Genomic DNA, 25964 nt, shown 5'->3' with positions numbered 1-25964 from the left:
TAATGAGTAATGCTTCTAGACCTCACACTCCTTTAGTTCAGTATATGTATGTTTAATCCTATTAGTTACAGTTTTATCATCTTTGATAACTCTGCATCTATTTTTCTTTGAGTTTTTGAATGGCTTGTGATATGGGTTTGCTGAAATATACAACTATAACTGCTGTTTTATCTCTTGGTTTCTGCAACTGCTGCATTTTTGGTTTTTAATTTGAAGCTCTTTTGTAAGCTCCAGTTTCCAAAATGCTGGATTTTTTATTACTGTTGGGTTAGGTATATATGATTTGGTGATGGTTTATCTTTTTTCTAATTTAATTTTTCCACTAAGTTTCTTTTCTTCTGGAGACAGAGTATATATGCATTTTAAGTGTAAAGGTAAAAGCAAGAAAATTAAAGAAGCCAAATCAGTATAATGTACAAGCTCTACATTAGCCATATTTTGAGGTAAAAACAATTAACATATTAATCAGTTGTCAAATACTTAGAAGAAAAGGAAATAAAAAATAAGTAAAATAATTTAAATATGGATTACTATATCATTAACAGTGGACTTCACCTTAAGTGCATATTTTGTCTCACAATGTTACCTAAAAATTGTATAAAACCATCACCCTTGGGAAAAAGTATTAAAATTAATCATTGTATGCAGAGACATCCTTCAGAAATGTTCACAGTTGATCGCACATCACAGAATCTTTTAATTTATTATTACTTAAGCAGTAAAAGATTTTAGAATCTCTGCATAGCAGTCCCTTCCCAGAGTGTGAAGGAATGGTCAGATGGACAGTGGTCTCTCTGTGGATATCAGAGTTCTTTGTTTTTGATAGTTCTTCAAATTCTGTCACTGATTCAATGCATACTACCTCTTCAAATTTATCACTAACCCACAGTGGAATAAGGATGTCCCAATATCTATTTCTGGAATTTCCCAGTCTTAAATATCTTTGGCCAATATCCAAATAATTTTTCTTTCACAAATCCTGGGACCCCATAGCACGTGACATTGTTAGGACTTTGTCTACCATGTATTCTTAGCTAGCAAATGCTTTGTAAATCAGGGAGTGTCTGACCTCCAACAGAAAGGTTATCTAGGAGTAAAGGTGCTGTCAATAAGAAATCAGCTTTATTCCTTCAAAGTCCTGATGATAGTTCTGTCAGAATATTTTACATATTGTCCCAAGAAATCAGGCACTTCTACTGGGAAACAGCCTGAGGACATCAAGAAAGGACATGGAATATGAATCTTTCTGAATAATATTGAAGTTCATACAGACCTTAAAGTCATCAACACCACAGAATTTAGCCTGGCATAAAAATCTGGTGCCTTCTTCCTCCCTCACCCAATTGTCCAGAAGCTTAGTGAATGCACCACATCCTTTGCACTTCAAAAAATAATCAGACAATGGTCTGTATTCTTCACTTTGCAGATAGACATCAGGAAATATTTTAAGGATCTCATAGTCATTCCCTAATTTATAGAGGACTGATAATCTGGCTTCCATTAAAATGAATGTTTCCTCCAACAACATCTTTCATCTTCACATACTGCATAACTGGATTAGCACAGATGGCATAGTTATTAGGTAAAGTCCAAGGAGTGGTTGTCCAAACAATTGAAGATATATTTTCATCATCTTCCAGAAGAAAAGTTATAAATACAGAAGGATCTTGAACATCCTTATAATTCTGGTCAAATTCAAATTTAGAAAGTGGAATATTGCATGCAGTGGAAAAAGGCATTACTTTCACACTTCTAAAACAAGTCCTTTACCCTAGTGTTGTTTGAAAATCCACCAGAGCTCATGAATTGTGGATATGGAATTTGTAATCATTTTCAAAGTCAATCCAATGGCCAAGTATGGTAACAGTGGAATTCAACTCAATAGAATATCTCATCACAATTGCTGAGCATTGACCTTTATAAAATCAGTAATTCCTATTTTAGCTACATCTTCTTGTCCTTTGATTCTCAGTGTCTTATCAATTTTATATTCCACAGGTGATCCATGACAAACCCATCCAAATCTTCTGTCAACATGAAATCCACATAATAATATCTTTAGTTATTCCTGCAAGTAAATGTTTATAGCAAGGCAGTACAAATCCAAAGGGAGGCCCATCATAAACTTTTACCTATGTGTAGACTGCTTTAAGCAATCCTGAAACCAATTAAATTTGGACTAACATTCTAAGATATTCTCTTCTTTAACAGGAAAATTGATGTTTTCTGGAAGCTGTTGAACCATTTTGCAGCTTTAATTGAATTTTCTATGGAATCTTTACTCCTCTCCAAATTAATAATCACTGCACTATTATGTCAAATGCAAAGACTTGGTGTTACAGCAGTGAATGCTCCAAGAAGTGCTGTGTACCATGGTCCAGCTAAGGCAACTGCTGAGCATAAGCAGTCCCCAGACATAAACCACAGGATTTCTTTGACCTACTGCCATCCACCTGAGAGTTGTAAATGCACAACAGCACCCAGCAATCATGGGGCACCACTATCACTACTTATGAAAGTTTTCAGAACATTTCAGAAATGTGTGAAATGATGAACAGAAGTCTCTGTAGTTGGAATGGTAAGTGAATGAGTGTGGTTTAAAAGAGAAGAACTAAGGAAGTGACTTACAATGGAGTGAATCATACTTGCTATTAATAGGAAATGGGAAAATCATGCATGAAGGAAACTGTGAAAAAGTTTAGTAAAATCTAAAATGTTCTAGCACATGATTTCTTCTGAGAAAGCTGAAGTTCATATTGAAAAACTAATGTTTCAGAAATGCACACAATTTTTCTAATCCCTGTCTGCATGTCTTTTGTTCAGGAGGCTATAAACAATTGGGTTTAATGAGCGAGTCACAGGCATCTAGAGTGAAGTTACTACCTTATCCCTTTCAAATGTGAAGCTTGAGGCAGGATAGATATAGATGTTAATCATAAGGGAAATGTAGAGGAAAACCACTATGAAATGAGATGATCATGTTGAAATGGTCTTCTTCTTGCTTTCTACTAAGTAGACATGGAGAACAGTAGCAATGATAAAACCATAGGAAATGCAGGTGAAGGTGAAGTCACCTAACAGTATGGGTAATGTCAGCAACATACACCATCGCCTTGTTGATTCTCATGAGGCTGCAAGACAAAGCCATTAGTCAGGGGATCACAGAAGTGGAAAGTGTTATTTGGACCCCAGAAAGGCAAAATCAAGATGAGACATGTGTGAACCCAGGAATTGGTTTCTTCAATAGCCATGACATGGTTGAGCAGGACAACACACTTAAGGTGGTTCATAACAGTGCTGTTGCAAAGAGGAAAACAGATAGCTGTGTAGTGGCCATAGGTCATGGTGATGAAGAGAAACATCTTATCTCCAAGAAACAACATAAGAAGAAGAGCTGAGATATGCAGCTTCCATATGAAATGGTCTTATCTGACATTACCATGGCCCCCAGCATCATAAGAATGCATATTGTGTAGATGATCCACAATAGCCAATGCAAGAAAATTCATAGGGTTAGGCAAGGAAGCATTATAAAGTATGACAGTAACAATAAGTTTTTTTCCAAGAAAAGCCACAGGTATAGGAAAGGAAAGATAATTAAGAGAACTCCCTCCTCTTGTGAGGCCCAGAATTATGAACTCCATTAAATGCTATAGTTCACCCTGCTTTGACAATTAAATAGCAGAGATTACACAAAGTGAACTGGGAGCTACAGATTTTCATGTTGTTATTACCAGATTTTTGTGGGTATTGTGTGAGTATAATTTTTTTTTAATTTGATGATTGATTTGACACAATGTTGTAGCAGGAATTTTTTTATGATGGCATGCTCTCTTCCAGGCAATGTCCTCTATTCTTCAGAGTGATTCCGTTCTATTATGTATGTTCTTCCATTGGTCACACAAATACACTAAGGCAAGTGGTTGTTAAGGAAAAGATACAAAAAATAAATATCTTCAAATATTTAAATATTATTATTTCAAGTAGAAACTTATCTGATAACTTAATTATCATATATATTTCCTGTGAATATATAGTACAAATAATTAATAGTTGCACAAATTCAGTTATCTATATGGTATCTGTAGATGTCTTCCTCAAGACATATTTTGGTGAGAATATCAGGAACAATGGAAGATGGAGGGCTAATTATAAAAGCCACTGTTCAGGAAAAAATGGTTAACATAATAATCTGAGGCTGAATGTACATGGAACCATTGACTAATTTATCACAGTTCAAATATTAAACCTAATAAAACAATAAAAACATTAAATTTAATCAAATGTCTGCCTTGAAAATTTTTTTTCAATTTGACAAGCATATTGCTTACACTCAGTGAACCACAACTTGTTAACTTTTCATATAATTCCCATTGAGTTGGACAACAAATATGAGTGGTTCTTCATTTCATTTACAGTTTAAATTTAACTACATTAAACTCCATTAGCTTCAGATTTCTTATATATGGAAATCTGATAAGTTATGATAAATATTAGATACTTTTAAACACAGATAAGCTTGTGTGTGTGTGTGTGTGCATATTTAAAGATAGCTGAGTAAAAGAGGCTGTTGGATTTTTCTTTTTTGAAAACAGCCATTAAGTACACAGAGGAAATTCTTGTCCTCTTTTAATCTTCCAAAAAAGTTCTCTACTATTCTGTCAACTGTTGTGTGTGGTTTTTATTTTTCATCTATTTAGTCTGATTGATTTGGCTTTTAATGCAGTGGGTTATTTACACTAAAATCATGGTTATTAGAACAGTTATGATGAGGCAGAGCTACTAAAAGTGCTTTAAGTCATTTGAATTTATTCATTACTTTATTGTTTCAATGACCTTGGATTTTTCAGAGATGGTATTGAATTTATAATAACTGAGCAGTGGCATAAATGAAAATCATTTTTGAATGTGGGTCTGCTAATGTGGTGTGACTTACTTCCCCAGGCCCTGCTGTCACAGTTACATAATTCACTAAGCTAAACTAAGCTTCTGATTCATGTGTCTAAAATAGAGAAGGTTTTGTTGAACATGCAATCTAATTTGAGAATCCCTAGTTTTGTTTTCATTTTCCCATGGTGAAATAATATAATAACTACCATAGCTTGTATATATGATATAAGACAGGCTCTGTGTCAGGTCCTTTGCACACAGGATACCTATTTATCCTTTTACCCTATTGATACTTTATTTTACTGTCTTTTAATGGTTAATAAGAAAAAAATGTGCAGATAAAAATAACTGTGACTAGGATTACATATTTTGTAAATGGAAGAGCCAAGATTAACACTTATGTTGGTTGAACACTTAGGTTGGTTGACTTCAAAGAAATCACTACTAGTCTTTCTGTTACACGTTCAGGAAAAACATAAAGTGTGAAAAAAGAAAGGTTTGCAGGTACATGGCAGATTTATTCTAATAAGATATGGTTTGGAGAAAGAAAATAAAGGCAAGATAGTTGTCTTCAAATATTTGAAAGATGTGATAATGAAATAAATGTCATTAAAATTATTAAAAAGCTAAGTGCTGAATATGGATTCAAAGTATATTAACAGAGCCCAGTCTGGTCATTCCATCTGAATGAGAGTTCTGTTATCAAAAGTCTAGGGATCATTCTGTAAGCATAAGTCCCTTTCACTTATATCATCTTATCTATTAAAAGTCTGCACTCAAATATAAACTGAACAATCTTCAATGAAGTAAAGGAAAGCTTAATTTTCCCTTAAAGGATCACCTATCAATGTAAATAATGGTATTTGACAGTGTATTTATCCATGTAAATGTACTTATGAAATCTGAAGCTGGGTATGGGGAAGAGATCCCAGTCCCAAGATACAAAGCCATATTTTACAAAATGCTAAAAGTTCCCAAGGAGGTAGAGAAATACACAATCTCTGTGTCAAGAGCAAGGGTGGGAGGCTAAAGATTCTCTTCTTCATCTCTTCACAGGAAGAAAATATCACAATTCTCCTTCACAGATTTAATGACATTGGAACTCTTCCCAGTGCTATTTCTGTGTGCTGTGATTATTGTGTGTGGAGGATGCTGAATTCAGATGGCAACCAGGACACATTTCATTTGGTCCAGAGGCTATTTGTTGACTATAAAATCCTTGCTCGGAATGATAACTTGATCCTAAGAACAAGTATATACTGTTTTCTATCTGCAGACATCCAGACAGTGGTGAATAGTTTCTCTCAAAATTGCTGTAGCTTGTATAAATGACCCCAATACCCCAAAAAGCCACAGCTTTCAGTGAAAGAAGGCTTACATGCATTAGCATGAAAGTCTCTAATTCCAGGTCTTACAAATAACAATCTGTTTACTATTGATCATGTCCCTTTCTGGTCATCTCAGTCAAATTAATCAATTTTATATTAATCATTATGTTTAATCTGGCAAAGATTGTCTATTGAACAACTTTCAAAGGCAAGAAAAATCAGTGAAATTTAGTTAAAATCATGGTAAGAAAATGGTTTAACTCTTGATATTGGCACTGTCTGTGACCTTGTGATTTTAATTTATATTCTACAAATTTTGGGCTCTTCATTGAATAAATGGAAATAACAACCGACATAACCTCATTGAGTGGTTTGAACATTAAATAATGAAAGGGAAGCATTAGCCCAAATTTTGGGTCATTTTGAGCTCTCAATTAAATGTAAGGAGAGCCCAAAAACTCATGTTTTTTTTAAAAGTCATGCTTTAGTACATGCATTTTTTAGAATAATGAGGAAGTTTTATATATTTAATGGAAGCAAAATTTTCAAAATTTGATTTGGAATAATGAAGTTTAAAATAAAAGAAACATTTTTGTGGGAGACAATGAATGATAAATCAATTAATTCTAATTACAATGAAGATTTATTTGATAACTATTTAATGCTCATAATTTGTACTAATCATTATAAGATTGCCTTTGATTATAATGATGTAGAGAACATATATCCTCAGTTATCTCATGGCTAATCATGGAAAAATACATGCACAATCATGGTTGAAACCATGGGCAACTTACAAGAGTCTTAACACTTTAATATTGTAATATTGTGCACTTTATTTATTATGGATAGGATAGTAGCAAGGCTAACAAAAAACATCGATGTAGTATTTTCGTTGAAAATAAGCAATTCTTAAAGAGTATGAGGGAAAAAGGTAGAGGGGAGGGGAAATAAATAACGAGCAACAACTCTGACTTACAAATATAAGGAAGCATGAAGTAAATATTTCTTGAAAATAACAATTATTTTGGCAAGAAGACTTTGACAGTTTATCTGCATAGAAGAGGTATTTGATATTTAAGGTGTAATTAGAAGTAACTTGTCCAGATTACTATCTTCAGTAATTATTTTGTGCTTCTATGGGCAAAAAAGAAGAAATTATAATTTTTAGAAAGAGAAAATAATATATCGTAGGTAGTTTTGTAAAGACAGCCCTAAAAGCAGGATAGAGCATTGATTCAAAAGAAGATAGTGCATTGTCATATTGGGCTGAAATTGTCTAAAAGCACTAGTTGGTTTGTCAAAAAACATCAATTTAGTTGATATTAACATGGTATTTATTACTAATAATAAGCTAGATTTATTCTAGATTTTACTAGAACAACATAAATGTTATATGACAGCAAAACTGCATACAGAGACAATATATATGTTAATTTTAACTATTTGGCAGATGTAGCACATTGTCAAATAAACATCAGAAACCTTTTCCTAGAGGGAGTAAATTAAAGACAGATGATGTTATTGAACCTAGTAGGATATTTAATAGTAGTTCATATTGGATGCATTATTTATGTGCCATTCATTGGGCTATTTTATCTAATCCTGAGAAGAGGATTAATTAAAAATTAAAAATATTAATCCCTATATTTTACATATGAGGAATTTGAAGGTTGGTAAATGTAATAACTTGTTTATTGTCACAAACAGACATTGATGACACTGAGATTGGTATTTAGGAAATCTAATGACAAACACATTCACTATGTTATACTACTACCAATACTTAGAGCCTAGCTTATTTATGTGCATCATTAACTACATCATCATCATCAAAATCATCACCCTCATTATCATCATTTGTTTGATAATATCTTCATCTTCACTGTGAGCATGAAAAATATAGACAATTTTAAAGGGCCTATTACACACTAGGCTAGGAGCACACCAAAGCAGCTACTGTATTCTACAAGAACAGAGTGGTAGAATTTGCCCTCTACTCTCACATTCTGGACTACTGCTAGACAATTTACTTCTAGGCAACTATCCAGTACTTAGCATTTAGTCAAAATTAATCCTAGTTCAGGCAGTGTTCAAGGAAAATGTTGCATTCTCTTTAGCTTAGCTTCAAAGCTGAAGTATTGGAAGTGAGGTGAAAATGGATATATTTTAACTTTTTGAGCTTCTGGGGGGATCATTAAGTCATAAAAGAAGGAAAAGAAGAGGAAAATTTCTGGGTATTTGCATGCAGTAAGGAAATATAAAATGTAGTATGGATTACTACATTACTACATAAAATTGGGATTACCCAATTTTTCCACTGACAGTCAAAGTCCTATATCCTAGATAACCCCTCAACCCTGGGCAAATGAGTGGTTGAATAAAGAGAATATATAAAAAACACACAGCTGTGTGGACCACAATGGCTGAGCACGCAGAGTTCTTGCCTGTCAAGCCAGAGGCCCAGGTTTGATTCCCGGTGCCTGCCCATACAAAAACAAAAACAAAAACAAAAATCATAGAGCTAATATCATACTCAATGGGTAAGCACTGAACTTTATCAGTAAGATCAGGAACAATTCAAGAATGCTCATTGAACCCATTGTTATTAAACAACTTGCTGGAAGTTCTAGCTAGAGCAATTACGCAAGAAAAGAAACAAAGTCATCCCAGTTGGAAAGGAAGAAGAAAACATTCACTGTTTGCAGATGAGGTAACAATAAAAGTTGAAAATACTGAGGCATCTACAGTAAAGCCTCTAGAGCTAATAAATGTGCACAGAAAAGTTTCAGAGTACAAGATGAATATCCAAAAATCAATAATGTTTGTATATGCTAATAGTGAGCATTCTGAGAAGAAATTCAAGAAAAGATCTCCATTTACATTAGCACCAAAAGAATCAAATATATAGTAATAGATTTAACCAAGTCCACCAAAGTGTTATACCTAGAAAACTCAAAGAAATTATTAAAAGAAATAAAAGAAGACCTAAATAAATGGAAGGACATGCTGTGTTCATGGATTGGTAAACTAAATATAGTTAAGATGTTGATTCTATTTGAATTAACTTATAGGTTAAATGCAATGCCATTTAAAATCTCATGAACTTACTTTGCAGAAATAAAGAAACTAAGAATCAAATATATTTGGAAGGTTGGGTGACCTGACTAGCTAAAAATATCTTGAGAAAGAGGAATGTAGTTGGAGGTCTCAGACTACCTGACTTAAAAGCATATCACAAAGCTATAGTGTTCAAAACAGCATGGTATTGGATAAGGATAGACTAACTGGCCAATGGAATTGAATTGCATGTGCAGAAATATACCTTCTAATTTGCAGACAATTGATCTTTGATTAGTTGGTCAAGCCAACTCAGCTGGGACAAAGAAACCTCTTCAATAAAAGTGTTTGGAAAACTTGATATCCATTGCCAAATTGATGAAAGACAACTCACATCTAACAACTTATGCAAAAATTAACAAAATGGATTAAAGATGTGAGGTTAGAGCTAAGACTATCAAAATTTTAGAAAAAAAATGTAGGGAAATGTCTAATAGATCTTGTGATAAGAGGTGGTTTCCCAGAACTTAAACCCAAAGTACAATAAATGAAAAAAAATAGAGAAATGTGATCTCAAAATTAAATATTTTATGCATTAAAGAACTTTCTCAGGAAAGCAAAAAGGCATCCTATACAATGGGGGACATTATTTGGAAACCACATAACAGATAAGTGTTTAACATACAGAATAAAGCAATTCTACAACTCAACCATAAAAAAGATGAACAAACTAATTTAAAAATGGGCAAAAGACATGGACAGATAATTTTCCTAAGAAGAAATTCTAATGATTTCAAAATATTAAAAAATTACAACTTCTGTTGCAAATATGGAAATGCAGATGAAGAACCACAATGGGTTGTCATCTCACAACAACTATGCAGCCATAATAAAAAAAGAAAATTACAAATACTGGAGAGAATGTGTACTAAGAAGCATACTTACTCACTGTTGATGGGAATGTAAAATGGTGCAACTTCTCTGAAAGGCAGTTTATCAGTTCTTCAGGAAGCTAAGTATAGAATTGCCATAGGAGCCAACAACTCCATTACTAGGCATATAATTGGAGGAACAGAAGGCAAGGATAGAAGTGGATATTTGCACTCTGATATTTTTAGTGACTTTTTCATGATCACCAAGAGATGGAATTAGCCCAAATGCCCATCAGAAGATGAGTGACTGAATAAAATGTGGTATATACATACAATGGAATATTACACAAATGTAAGACAGGATAAATTCATGAAGCATGTAACAATGTGGATGAAACTTGACTACATTTCCCTGAGTAAAATTAGCTTGAAACAAAAAGACAAATACTACATGTTTCAGTAACATGAATTAACATTAATGAGTGAATGTTGAGAGATATGTTGAGAACACAGGTTATCAGTGTAGCAGGCAGGCCTCCCCCTCTTTCTGGTTTAGCTGTGCTCTCTGTGGAAAATCCCCCAACCCCCACTCCTTGCAGGCAAGTATGAGATAAGAATGAGATAAGACACATTCCTGGGATAGAAACCCCCTTCCCTAGCCTTCAGGAACTGGTGAAGATGCACATAGGCAAGATAAGAGATTCCTGGAGTGGGGTCCCCTCAACGGTTCAGCTTGGGGCCATTCTCATCTTAAATCTGCCAATTGTTTACCTTGTCTTTAACATGCCATACAGTCTATAAAAGCTAAGGTTGCCTTTTGTTCAGGGCTCAGACTTTCAGTGGCTACTTGGCTGAGCCCTACAGCCATAGAAAATAAAACCTGCTTCCCAAAACTACAGATCCTTAGTCTCAGTCTGTTCTAACTTTGTGAAATGTTCCTGGAGGCCTGTGGCCTTGTTCCTGGTTTTTGCACTATGTCGGGAGTTAGAATGAAGTAGAGATTTGGCATTTGATGCTGAAGGAGTAAAAGAAATGTTCAACAGAACTGATTGTAAAGATCCAGAAATAGATGGCATAATACTATCTGACGGTTGAACAATATTCAAGTACACAGAAGAAAACAGTGTGAGAATGATTGAGTGAGGAAGACTGGGGTATAGTATGTCAGCAGAAGAAAAGAGGATAAAGAATGGGATTGTATAACTTAGTGATGCTTAGTGTGAGCAATGATGGTGCTTAAATGTACAAATATAAGAATTTTTGCTTGAGTGAGAAAAAGCAAATGAATGTCAAAATTACAAAATATTGAATAAAAGATGGTATAAGGAAAAAATATAACCAATGATTACTATTGTCTATAGTTAACAGTAATACTGTAATAAGATTCCATTGAATGTTACAAAGGCAATATGCCAAATCTAAATGTCAATAAATGGTGGCTTGAGAGACAGGTATGGGATTCTTTGCAGAAGAAATAGAAATGTCTTCATATAGATTGAAGTGGTGAAATCATGACTATGTGATTTACCAGGATCTATTGATTTTTTGCTTACATTTGTATTTATTTGTATTGTATGATGTAAGAATAAAAGTGTTTAATACATGCACACAGAATTATGAGTGTTTGAGAAAACTTGCAGATAGAGATATACCTAATCATTGTTAGTAGGGAAATAGAGTGGTGCAGCCCTTCTGGAGGGCAGTGTTGTGACTCCACAGGAGGCTAGGGAGTGGGGTTGACAAATGATCTTTCAACCTATGCCCTTCAGTATAGGTGTGTGCTTGGAGGAATTGAGAATTGGGACAAGAATATGTATTTTCTCCCTGTTGTTTGTGGCAGCAATGTTTGCAATTTGCAATGGATGGAGGTGGCTTTAAGGAAACATCTACAGAGGAACAGAAGAACGAACTGTGTATACATACAATGAACAATGGACTATTGAGTGGCTGCATGAAGGAAAGATGTTGTGAGCCATGCAAGGAGATGAGTTATCCTTATGGGCAGTATGTTGAGTGAAATAAATCAGAAATGAAAAGACAAATATATGCCTCACTAATATGGAATTACTATAATGTACAATTAAATTCAGGAGCATAGGTTAAACAACAGAAGCATATTTCAAAGTTTCTTAGATTGCAATCTCCCACAGCATCCACATATATTCTGGTGTTGTTATGGTTATTTCTAAAGTTTGATATGCAGAACTCTTTGCATATAATGTGTTCATTACAAGCAAATTGAGGTCTGTGTATGAAACCTGAAACTCAGACCTAGGTTTCTGAGGCTGTGAAAGTTAGTACTACCCACACAACTACTGTTTTGATATGCTGACTTCTGTTTGTGTAACCTGATCATTCACTGAAACTTTGGATATTTGTGTGAAACCTGAGACTCAGAATTAGATTTATGCAGCTATGAAAGTCGGTATTACCCCATACACATACACAAATGGAACATTTATTAGACTTCAATTAGTGATATTAATGAAAATCATATGTGTAGGACTGAGGTGAATCAGACTAAAGCATAAAGGATGATATTGACTTCAACTTTTGTGTGAGGCCAAAGGATGTGCAAAATTTATATTTTTGGTAGCACAATATCCAATTTAACATTTATGGCCAGTTTGTTTGAATACAATAATCACATGGAGCCTTGAATAGGAAGTGAGATCTTGTAGATTTGCACAGGTTTGGTGCGATGCCCTGATATGTCCAACTTTAATGAGGGCAGAAGATTAAAAAATATTTGCAAAGTCACCTTTAAGGACTGGTACAAATGTGGGAATATGAAACTTTCCCAACTGGCGAATTACTGAAATTCTCAAAAGCATTGGGGACTGCTAATTTGATGCACCAGGACCTCAGTCATAGGACTCTCCTTTTTGAAACATACTCCTGCAAAGAAGAAACTAAGAATACTTATGACCATGCCTATGAGTCACCCCAAGAGAGACTGTTTTATTACTTATATGTGGCCCTTCTCTCTGAGCAAATTCTGCAGGTGAAACCTGTGCCCTCCTCTCTACATCGGAACTGACTCCCAATGTTGTAAATCTTTCTGCTAATGTGGGACATAACTCCTGGGAATGAGCCTGGACATAAATGTGGGAGTGAGAAAGGCTTCTTGACAAAAAGTTGGAAGAGATAAGAAAAAAAATAAAGTTTCAATGGCTAAGGAATTTCAAGTAGAGTCAAGAGGTCATTCTGGAGGTTATTCTTATGCAGTATATAGCTATCCCTTTCCAGTTTTTTGGTGTATTTGAATAGCTAGAAGAAAATATCTGAAACGATTGAAGTGTAATTCAATATCCTTGATTCTTAAAGATGAATGAATAACTATAGAGCTTTTAAGGTGTGTCCATGTAATTATGAAAACCTTGTGATTGTCACCCCCTTTATTCACTGTGTGAACAGATGAGTGAGAAAAAATGACAAAACATAAATAAACCATAGTGGAGATAAGGAGATAAGATGTTTTGGGTGTACTTCATACTTTTACTTTTTACCTTTATTCTTGCTTTTATTTTTTTTTTTTTGGCAGTAATGAAAGTGTTCAAAAAATGATTGGGATGAATGCATAGAACAAGGTGATACTGTGAACAACTTATTGTACACTTTCAATGATTATATGGTGTCCTAGTATGCCAGCTGCCAGAATGCAATATACCAGAAATGAAATGGAATTTTAAAAGGGAAAATTTATTAAGTTGCAAGTTTACAGTTCTAAGGCCTTGAAAATATCCCAATTAAAACAAGCCTATAAGAATGTCCAAGTCTACAAAAATGCAACAACAAGAGGCTACCTTCACTCAAGAAAGACCAATGAAGTCCAGGGTTTCTCTCTCAACTGGAAAGTCACATGGCAACATCTACCAGCTTTCTCTCCAGGCTTCTTCTTTCATGAAGCTCCCTCAAGGGCATTTACCTTCTTCATCTCCAAAGGTCTCTAGCAGCAAGGACTCTCATGGGTTTAACAGTTGTCTTATGGCTCTATAAAAGGGACTGTCTCAAAATGCTTCATCTTTTAAAGGATTACAGTAAACTAATCATGACCCATCTATAATGGGTGAAGTCACAACTCCATGGAAGCTATCTAATCAAAAGCTACCACCCACAATTGGGTGAGTCAAATCTCCATGGGAACATTCAAAAAGCTCCCAGTCAGGAATACTGAATGAGGATTAAAGGACCTGGATTTTCTGGAGTATACCACAGATTCAAATCAGGACATATGATATGTAAATACATAATATAAATTAAAAAATGTCAATTGTACCTTTTTACAGCAAGGAAATTGCCTTATCCAAATTTTTTCTCAAAGAATGGCATTCTTAAAGTGGAAATAAATTACCAAGATTCAACAAATTGTTTGTACACTAAAAAAAGCAAAACTAAATATGTATCATCAATTTAAATGTAAACTATAAATCTTTTAGAAATGTACACAAAAGAAAATCTTCAGTACTTGGGGCTAGGCATAGATTTCTTAGATGTGACACCAAAAGTAGAGTACATGAGAAAAGTAAAACAATGTTAAATTTGACTGTACCACAATATGAATATTTTGCTTTGCCAAATTCCATGTGAATAAATGGTAAAGAGAAGCTTCAACCTGGGTGAAGCCATGTGAAAAACATATATCTGATAAGGGATTCATTTATATAATTATAAAGAGCCCTCTAAACTCCTTAAAAATGAAAAAAATATATACTGATTATCTATGTTAATTTTTAATTAATAAATAAATTTTAAAAATGAAAAATATAGATTACTGTGAAGATGGTGGTATAGGATAAACAGCCAGAGAAGAGGTAAAAAAGTCCAAGAGACCAGTTCTGGTGTCTGGGTGATCGGAAGGACTTCTGCATTATAAAATGAAGACGTGGATGGAAAAGTAGAGAAACTAGGAATGGAAAACTGGAACGAGTGAGTTCTATTGTGATCATCCTCAAAGTCTGCCACTGCCAAATGGCCAGGTCCCACAGCTAAAACGTGGCAAACCATTGCTTCAGGGTTGGAGAATGCAATCCTCTCAGGTCTGAAGTCTAGAATTCTGTGGGAGAACACAGGATACATGAGGCTCATCTTAGCCAGACACAGAAACCCTACAGTGATGTCCATAGCCTACACTATCCCTTATGCAAGACACTGTGGGTGCCTGGCTTGTGGAACCTAGAAAACCATCCCCTTCAGAAGATAGAGAGACATAAAGCAGGGATTAACTGACAGTTGGCTGGTGGGAGAGACACTGCAGGTCCTAATGTTCCCTTTTATTCACAACGGCTTAAGGTGCTCACTGGGTACACAAGCAAAGATGTGGGGGAAAGGCAGTTGCATTTTAAGCCCAGACAGTCATCCTTCACACTGAAGGTAGTCATTTTGGCTCACAAAAAGCAAAGCACAAACTGCTGGCTGGTGAAATTGAACTATTGAATCTCACAGCCCAGAGTCTTTCCACACAGGAGTCTGAGAATTACTAGACCAATCACACCTGCAAGCCAGAGTCCTTGCTGTGTTGCACAGTACCCATCTTCCACCCCAAGAGACAACCACTTCCAACATGTCTTGGTTGCTTTGGGGTTTTTGGTTTTGACTGGATTCACACCAGGTCTGGACCATGCCCAGGGGACTGACACATTTGGGGCAATATGGGATTTTAATGAAGAAATGGCTCATCAATGCCATGTGCTCAGAAAGCAAAATAAGTGCAAGTTGGTAAGCTGATTCTCTGCCCAAGTCCTAAAAAACATTTTAAAAGGGCTACTGCATCTCAAGAGAGAATGTGACCTCACTTTGGCTGAGAATTATTGACAAATTAAGTGACAAAGAAGACCATCAACCCAAATCCAAGCAAAAAAAAAATTGGATGATTGAGGGAAACCAACTTTCAATACATCATTATCAATAAAATTGTCATGGTCAGGTTCTTGTGTCAACTTGACCAAGTGGTAGTACCTGTTTGTTTTGTTGGGAAAGTGCTGACCTGTCTGTTATGATGAGGACATTTCATAATATTAAATCATCACCATGTCAGCTGCATCCACAGCTGATTCCATTTGCAATCAGCCAAAAGGGAGTGTCTTCTGCAATGAATTATGCCTAATCTAATCACTGGAAAGTTTTTAAGGAGGATTCAGAAGAGACCATCTCTATTGCTGCTTTGTCCAGTAAGCCTCTCCTGTGGAGTTCTTCCAGGCCCTCCATCAGAATCATCAGCTTCACAGACTGCCCTGTGGATTTTGGAATCTGCATTCCCATGGTCACATGAGACACTGTTATAAATTTTTATTTGCAAGTGTTCCCTGTTGATTCTGTTTCTCTAAAGAACCCTAACTAGTACATCTTGGTAGCAGGAGTGGCTCTTAAGAAACAGAATCTTAAAAATGGGTTTTTATGAATGGTTTTCTACTCTGACTGGACTCAAAAACTCTAAGGACTCTGATTCCCATAAACAGAATGACACTCCCAATCCATGGAGTGAGTTGGCAAAAGAGATAGTCAAAATATCACCATTCAATTCCCCTAAAGCTTCATTTGTATGAAGCCAGGCTGTGGGGATAATGGTTTTGACATCTTTACATAGTTTTGTGAAATAAGGGGTATAGAGATGTTGGTTGGTTGTTGTTAGATACACTGGCTACATTAAGGAGTGAAAGGGATGGGCTTAAGGCTTCAAACAAGAAGTTTAAACACTTTCTGACAGATATGGAGTATCCTGAAGGAAAATCTTATTTTCTGTAGCCATAGACTTGAGATTGTAGCAGGCAGTCCTCCCCCTCTTTCTGGTTCAGGTGTGCTGTCTGTGGAAAATCTCCACCCCCCTCTCCTGACCTTCAGGAAGGGTTAAAACTGCAGGCAACCAAGATAAGACACATTCCTGGGATAGAAACCTTCAGGAACTGGTGATGGTGCATGAAGACAAGGCCATTACTGGGGTGGGGGCCCCTCAATGGTTCAGCTCCGGGCCATTCTCAACTTAAATCAGCCAATTGTCTTTAACATGTCATACTGTCTATAAAAGCTAAGATTGCCTTTTGCTCGGGGCTCAGACTTTCAGAGGCTAGTTGGCTGAGCCCTATGGTCATAGAAAATAAAACCTGTTTCTTGAAACTGCAGATCATTAGTCTCAGCCTGTTCTAACTTCATGGAACATTCCTGGAGGCCTGTGGCCTCGGTCCTGGTTTTTGCATTGCAAGATCTCTGAAAATCAGGCTCAGAATCTTATTGTGAGAGTAGCAACTTTGCAACATAAACTGAAATCTCAATGGTGCTTGGTGTTTGCTGTTAAAGTTAGGGCATTGATTGGAAAGGAGTGAGACCCAAAAAAATGAGATGGTGGCATATGGATTGATAATGATGTTGGGGGTGAGGTTGAAACCCAAGGACATGCTGAGTCTTCTCTAGATAACCTTGTAATAGTTTGCCCTGAAGACATAGCCACTCCATCTCCAGCTTGCCTTGAGGAGTTGGCCACCCAACCTCCTCCTGTAGGGATTAGCCCTAGAGTGATTAATCCTGTTTCACCAGCTGAAACTGCAAGTGAAGACCCTGAAGCAAACGGCTTGGAAGATATTTCTAATTCTTTTCATGACACATCCCCACAACCTCTCATTTCTTCTAGACCTATAAGTATACTAAAGCCTCCACAGGCCCCTAAAGGTGAGGTACAAAGTATCATGCATGAGGAGGTACAATATACTCCAAAATTACTGCATGAGTTTTCCAATTTATATAAACAGGAATCAGGAGAATATATGTGGCAATGGATTTTATAGGTGTGCAATAATGGTGGGAGGAATATAAAGCTGGATCAGGCTGAGTTTATTGATATGGGCCCACTAAGCAGAGATTCTGCATTCAATGTTATAGCTCAAGGGGTTAGAAAAGGTATTAACAGTTTGGATGGTTGGTTGAAGCATGGATGAAAAGGTGGCCAACGTTTCCTGAGGTTGAAATGCTAGAACTGCCCTGGTATAATGTAGATGAAGGAATCCACAGGTTTAGAGAGATTGGAACGTTAGAGTGGATTTATCATGCAAAGCCTGCTTTTACACCCCAATGATGTCCAGAAGATGCACCTTTTACCACAGCAGTGAAAAATAAATTTGTGAGACTAGCACCATCATCCCTGAGTAGCTCTGTTGTTACCCTTCTCTGTATGCCAGATATTACTGTAGGAACTGCTGTCACTGAGCTGGAATCCTTAAACAGAATGGGGATGATGGGATCCTGAGTTGGCAGAAGCCAGATGGCAGCACTTAATTTCCAAAGACAGGGTCGATGTGGCTATTATATAATAGACAGCAAACTCAAACCAGGAGTCAAAATTATATGACTTGCAGAGATCTGTGGCATTGGCTAGTAAATCATGGGTTACCTAGAGATACAATAGAAAGGCAGTCTACTAAATTCTTGTTTGAGCTGTACAAACAAAAGAGTTCTAGGTCAAGTGAACAGAAGTCTAACCTGAATCACAAAAACACAGAGTCATGGCCCCTTAATCAATTTCCAGACTTGAGACAGTTACAGACCCAGAGTCCCTTGAATGAAAAGGAGGCCAGGTGCCTTTGGAGGAGAACACTGTTACACTGCCACAAATTTATACTGTTAATCTTCCTTCAAGCCTTCCCCAAGGAGACCAATGACCTTTGACCAGGGTAACTGTGCATTGGGGAAAAGGAAATGATCAGATATTTCTGGGATTATTAGACACTGGCTCAGAAGTGACATTATTTCCAGGGTGCCCAAAATGTCACTCTGGTCCAACAGGCAGAGTGGGGCTTATGGAGGACAGGTGATCAACGGAGCTTTAGCTCAGGTCTGTCTCTCAGTGGGTCCAGTGGGCCCCTGGACCCATTCTGTACTTATTTCCCCAGCTCCAGAATGTATAATTTGTATAGACATACTGAGCAACTGGCAGAATCCCCACATTGGCTCTCTAACTCATGAAGTGAGGGCTATTATGGTGGGAAAGGCCAAGTGGAAATCACTAGAACTGCCCCTACCTAGCAAAATAGTAAATCAAAAGCAAACTGGATTCCTGGAGGGATTGTAGAGATTACTGCCACTCTTAAGGACTTGAAGGATGAAAGGATAGTGATTCCCACCACATCCTCATTCAACTTTCTTATTTGGTCTGTGCAGAAAACAGATGGGTCTTGGAGGATGACAGTGGATTATTGTAAGCTCAACCAGGTGGTAACTCCAATTGCAGTGACTGTTCCAGGTATGGTATCATTGCTTGAGCAAATCATTATATACACTGTTACCTGGTATGCAGCTATCGATCTGGCAAATGCTTTTTTCTCAATAGCTATTAGAAAGGATCACCAGAAACAGTTTGCTTTCAACTGGCAAGGAGAGCAACATACTTTCACTGTCCTACCTCAGGGGTACATCAACTCTACAGCCCTTTGTCATAATCTTGCCCACAGGGACCTTGATCATTTCTCCCTCCCACAAGACATCCCACTGGTCTATTATATTGATGATATCATGTTGATTGAACCTCCTGAGCAAAAAGTAGCAACTACTCTAGATTCACTGGTAATTGCATTTGCATGTCAGGGGATGGGAGATAAATCCAGCAAAAATATAGGGGCCTTCCACCTCAGTGAAATTTCTAGGTGTCCAGTGGTGTGGGACATGTCGAGATATCCTTTCTAAGGTGAAGGATAAGTTGCTGCATCTGGCCCCTCCTATGACCAAAAAAACAGGCAAAATGCCTAGTTGGTCTCTTTGGATTTTGTTGACAACATATTCCTCATTTGGGTGTGTTACTCTGGCCCATTTATTGAGTGACCACAAAATCTGCTAATTTTGAGTGGGGACCTGAACAAGAGGAGGCTCTGTGACAGGTCCAGGCTGCACTACAAGCTGCTCTGCCTCTTGGACCATAGGATCCAGCAGATCCAATGGTGCTGGAAGTGTCAGTGACAGATAGAGATGCTGTCTGGTGCCTTGGCAGGCCCCTATAGGAGAATAAAAATACAGACCCTTAGAATTATGGAGCAAAGCTTTACCATCTGCTGCAGATGACTACTCTCCTTTTGAGAAACAGCTTTTGGCCTGTTACTAGGCCTTGGTAGAGACTGAATGCTTAACCATGGGCCATCAAATTACCATGAGACCTGAGTTGCCTATCATGAGATGGGTGTTGTCTGACCCACCAAGCCATAAAGTTGGGCATGCACAGCTGCACTCTATTGTAAAATGGAAATGATATATATGCGATATGGCCAGAGCAGTTCCTGAAGGCACAAGTAGGTTACATGAAGAAGTGGCCCAAATGTCCATGGTCTCCAGTCCTGCCACATTACCTTCTGTTTCCCAGACCAGAGCTATGGCCTCATGGGGAGTTCTTTACAGTGAGCTGACTGAAGAAGAGGAAACTTGGGCCTGGCTTACAGATGATTTTTTTACCTGAAAGTGGACAGCTGCAACACTACAACACCTTTCTGGGGTGTCTTTGAAGGACAGTGCTGAGGGGAATTCTTCCCAGTGGGCAGAACTTCAAGCAGTGTACCTGGTTGTTCATTTTCCTTGGAAGAAAAACTGGCCAGAGGTGCATTTGCATACTGACTCATGGGCTGTTGCTAATGGTTTGGCTGGATGGTCAGTGACTTGCAAAGACCATAGTTGGAAAATTTGTGACAAAGAGGCCTAGGGAAGAAGTATGTGCATAGACCTTTCTGAGTAGGCTAAAAATATGTACATATTTTCATCCCATATGAATGTACACCAGTGGGTGACTTCAGCAGAGGAAGGTTTTAATAATCAGGTGGATTAGATGACCTTTTCTGTGGATACCAGTCAGCCTCTTTCCCCAGAAACTCCTGTCATTGCCCAGTGGCTCATGAACAAAGTGGTCATAGTGGTAGGGATGAAGGTTATGCATGGGCTCAACAACATGGACTTCCACTCACAAAGACTGACTTGGCTACAGGCAATTCTGAGTGGCCAATATGCCAGCAGCAGTGACCTACACTTAGCCTCTGATATGGCGCTATTCCCCAAGGTGACTAGCCAGCTACATGGTGGCAGGTTGATTACATTGGACCACTCCCTTCATGGAAGGGGCACCAATTTGTTCTAGTTGGAATAGATACATACTCTTGTTATGGGTTTGCTTTTCCTGTACACAGTGCTTCTGACAAAACTACCATTTGTGGGCTAACAGAATGCCGTACCCATCATCATGGTATTCCACAAAGCATTGCTTCTGATCAAGGAATGCACTTCACAGCAAATGAAGTGTGGAAATGGGCACATGCTCATGGAATTCTCTGATCTTAACATGTTCTTCATCATCCAGAAGCAGCTGGATTGATAGAACAATGGAATGACCTTTTGAAAACTCAATTACAGTGCCAACCAGATGGCAATACCTTGAAAGGCAAGGGTGATGTTCTACAGGAAGCTGTATATGCTCTGAATCAGCATCCACTGTATGGTGTTATTTCTATTATAGTCAGGATCCATGGGTCCAACAACCAAGGCATAGAAATGAAAGTTATACCACTCTCTGTTACCCTTTGTGATCCACTAGGAAAATTTTTGCTTCCTGTCCCTGTGACCCTGAGCTCTGCTGGTCTATAGGTTTTAGTTCCAAAATGGGGAGTGCTTCCACCAGGAGAAACAACAATGATTCCATTGAACTGGAATCTAAGACTGCCACCTGGTCATTTTGGGCTACTTATGCCACTGGATCAACAAGCCAAGAAGGGGAATACATTATTGTCTGGGGTGATTGACCCTAACTATCAGGGGAAAGTAGGACTGCAACTACATAATGGAGGTAAAGAAGAGTTTTCTTGCAATATAGGCGATCCCCTAGGGCGTCTTTTATTACTACCATGCCCTGTGATTAAAATCAATGGAAGACTGCAACAACCCTATCCAAGCAGGACTGCCAATGGCTCTGAAACTTCAGGAATGAAGGTTCGGGTCACCCACCATGCAAAGAACCATGGCCTGCTGAAGTGCTTGCTGTGGGCACAGGGAACATGGAATGGGTAGTGGAAGAAGGTAGTGATAAAAATAATATGAACTTCAACCACATGATCAGTTACAGACATGAGGATGGTAATGCTGTTTTGTTCATGTTATACTATTTAAGTTGTAAGATATCAAGTTTAAGAATGAATACTACCCAAGGATTTGCACCCTATTCTGGAGAGATTTAATGTGTTTCCAGTTATATGCAGAACAGTTGAGTATTGTTAGGTGAAAGAAAAAAATGTGCATTTTGTTGTTTTTTATTTAGAAATTACTTATGGTTTAAGATGGTATGCATAGCTGCCAAGTTGCTAAGGGTCGAATGTCATGGTCAGATTCATGTGTCAACTTGGCCAAGTGGTGGTGCCTGTTTGTTTGGTTGGGAAAGTGCTGGCCTGTCTGTTGTGATGAGGACATTTCATAGAATTAAATCATGACCATTTCAGCTGCATCCACAGCTGATTCCATTTGTAATCAGCCAAAAGGGAGTGTCTTCTGTAATGAGTGATGCTTAATCTAATCACTGGAAACCTTTTGAGGAGGATTCAGAATAGACAGGCTCTTCCAGCTTTGGCTGGCAAGCCTCTTCTATGGAGTTCATACAGACCCTCCATTGGAATTGTCAGCTTCACAGCCTGCCATGTGGATTTTGGGCTCTGCTCCCACAGGCATGTTGAGACATTTTTATAAATTTTATATTTGTGAGTGTTCTCTGCTGATTCTGTTTCTCTAGAGAATCCTAACTAACACAATAATCAAATGCCAAGAAACAAGAAACAAAAAAAATATGAAACATATGAAAAAGAAAGAAGATATGGCCAAACCAAATGATTAAAATAAAAACCCAGAGGAGACAAAGAATTTGTAACAATGAATCCAAGATGTACATACAAAGCTTCTAAGTAATTTCAATGAGTTGGTCATAGGGATAAAGAGTATCAAAAAGCCACCAGAAGAGTGCAAACAAGAAATTATAAGAATAAACAGAAAAGTAGCAGATGTATGGAAGAGAAAGATGCTGTGTATAAAAGTAAATAAATGTAACCTACGAACAGCAGATTTGAAGAGGTAGAAGAAAGAAAGAGGAAACTAGAGATGAAAGCAAATGTGTTTGAATGTACAAAATGACTAATGGTGAAAAAGGAGGAAGAATTTGAATTGGATTTCAGGGAAATGATGGACAACATGAAGTGCATAAATATAAGAATCATTGGTGTCCCAGAAGAAGAATAAATGTTTAGGAAGATTATTTGAGGAATTAATTGTGGATAACATCTTATTTGTTACAAAAGATTTAAATATGCAAATGAAAGAATCACAAAAAACTCAAAATAGAGTAAATACAGCAGGCACACTCCAAGATACATACTACTTAGACTATCTAATGCTGCAGAAGGAAAGTCTTGAGAACAGCAGGAGAAAACAGTTCACCACTTGCAAGAGAAGTCACATAAGACTAAACACAGATTACTCATCAAGCACCATGGATGTGAGAAGGCAGTGCTATGATATATGAGTCAGAAATAGAAAAATTGCCAGCCAAGAACTCTTTACCTAGAAAAATTTGTCTTCAAAAGTGAGGGAGAGCTTAAAATTTTCATAGTTAAAAATAGTCTGAAAGAATTTGTTAACAAGAAATATGCCCTGCAAGGAATAATTAAGGGAGTTCTCTCAACTAAAAAAAATAAGTCAAGAGGAAACTTTAAGGGTAGCTTAGAAATTACGATTTTCAGTAAAGGCAACTAAACGGATAAAAAGAAAGAAAAATACTAGTTCTGACAAATAATAGCTAAGCAATAAAATGGATGAAGTTTTACCATAATAATATCAAATGTTATAGTCTAAACTCCCCCAAAAAAGCACAGATTGACAGAATTGATAAAAAAAATAAGTATGATACATCTATGAGCTGTTGAAAAGAAACTCACTTTATTTTTATTTATTTATTTTTTATTAATTAAAAAAATTAACTAACAAAACATTTAGAAATCATTCCATTCTACATATACAATCAGTAATTCTAAATATCATCACATAGTTACACATTCATCATTTCTTAGTACATTTGCATCAGTTTATAAAAAGAAGTAAAAAGACAACAGAAAAAGAAATAAAACAATAATAGAGAAAAAAAAACCCTATACCTCACATGCAGCTTCATTCAATGTTTTAACATAATTGCATTACAATTAGGTAGTATTGTGCTGTCCATTTCTGAGATTTTGTATCCAGTCCTGTTGCACAGTCTGTATCCCTTCAGCTTCAATTACCCACTATCTTACCCTATTTCTATCTCCTGATGGTCTCTGTTACCAATGACATATTCCAAGTTTATTCACTAATGTTGGTTCATATCAGAGGGACCATACAGTATTTTTCCTTTACTTTTTGGCTAGTCTCACTAAGCATAATATTCTCTAGGTCCATCCATGTTATTACATGCTTCATAAGTTTATTCTGTCTTAAAGCTGCATAATATTCCATCATATGTATATAACACAGTTTGTTTAGCCACTCCTCTGTTGATGGACATTTTGGTTGTTTCCATCTCTTTGCAATTGTAAATAATGCTGCTATAAAAATTGATGTGCAAATGTCCATTTGTGTCTTTGCCCTTAAGTCCTCTGAGTAGATACCTAGCAATGGTATTGCTGGGTCGTATGGCAATTCTATATTCAGCTTTTTGAGGAACCGCCAAACTGCCTTCCACAGTGGTTGCACCATTTCACATTCCCATCAACAGTGGATAAGTGTGTCTCTTTCTCTGCATCCTCTCCAGCACTTGTCATTTTTTGTTTTGTTGATAATGGGCATTCTGGTGTGTGTGAGATGATATCTCATTGTGGTTTTGATTTGCATTTCTCTAATGGCCAGGGACATTGAGCATCTCTTCATGTGCCTTTTGGCCATTTGTATTTCCTCTTCTGAGAGGTGTCTGTTCAAGTCTTTTTCCCATTTTGTAATTGGGTTGGTTGTCTTTTTGTTGTTGAGTTGAACAATCTCTTTATAAATTCTGGATACTAGACCTTTATCTGATATGTCATTTCCAAATATTGTCTCCCATTGTGTAGGCTGTCTTTTTACTTTCTTGATGAAGTTCTTTGATGCACAAAAGTATTTAATTTTGAGGAGCTCCCATTTCTTTCTTTCTTTCTTCAGTGCTCTTGCTTTAGGTGTAAGGTCCATAAACTGCCTCCAATTATAAGATTCATAAGATATCTCCCTACATTTTCCTCTAACTGTTTTATGGTCTTAGACATAATGTTTAGATCTTTGATCCATTTTGAGTTAACTTTTGTATAGGGTGTGCAATATGGGTCCTCTTTCATTCTTTTGCATATGGATATCCAGTTCTCTAAGCACCATTTATTGAAGAGACTGTTCTGTCCCAGTTGAGTTGGCTTGACTGTTTTATCAAAGATCAAATGTCCATAGATGAGAGGGTCTATATCTGAGCACTCAATTCGATTCCATTGGTCGATATATCTATCTTTATGCCAGTACCATGCTGTTTTGACCACTCTGGCTTCATAATATGCCTTTAAGTCAGGCAGCATGAAACCTCCAGCTTCGTTTTTTACCTCAAGATACTTTTAGCATTTCGGGGCACACTGCCCTTCCAGATAAATTTGCTGATTGGTTTTTCTATTTCTGAAAAATAAGTTATTGGGATATTTATTGGTATTGTGTTGAATCTGTAAATCAATTTAGGTAGAATTGACATCTTAACTATATTTAGTCTTCCAATACATGAACATGGTAAGCCCTTCCATCTATTTAGGTCTTCTGTGTTTTCTTTTAACAGTTTCTTATA

The 25964-nt window shown here is 36.9% G+C and overlaps 1 non-coding gene and 1 pseudogene across 1 annotated transcript; both read right to left on the bottom strand.

The window, feature by feature from the left end:
- Positions 1–667: 667 nt before the first annotated feature.
- On the bottom strand, positions 668–2245 carry LOC143669598 (isoleucine--tRNA ligase, cytoplasmic pseudogene; annotated as a pseudogene).
- A 118-nt stretch (positions 2246–2363) lies between these two features.
- Positions 2364–2496, bottom strand: LOC143670049 (small nucleolar RNA SNORA84). Its single transcript, XR_013169231.1, has one exon. It is a non-coding gene; the product is annotated as a small nucleolar RNA SNORA84 (small nucleolar RNA).
- Positions 2497–25964: the final 23468 nt, after the last annotated feature.

The sequence above is a fragment of the Tamandua tetradactyla genome, chromosome 26, assembly GCF_023851605.1.
Source record: "Tamandua tetradactyla isolate mTamTet1 chromosome 26, mTamTet1.pri, whole genome shotgun sequence".
In the NCBI taxonomy this organism is placed as follows: Eukaryota; Metazoa; Chordata; class Mammalia; order Pilosa; family Myrmecophagidae; genus Tamandua; species Tamandua tetradactyla.
Note: the sequence above shows the minus strand (reverse complement) of the source record. Positions and strands in the feature narration are given on the sequence as shown.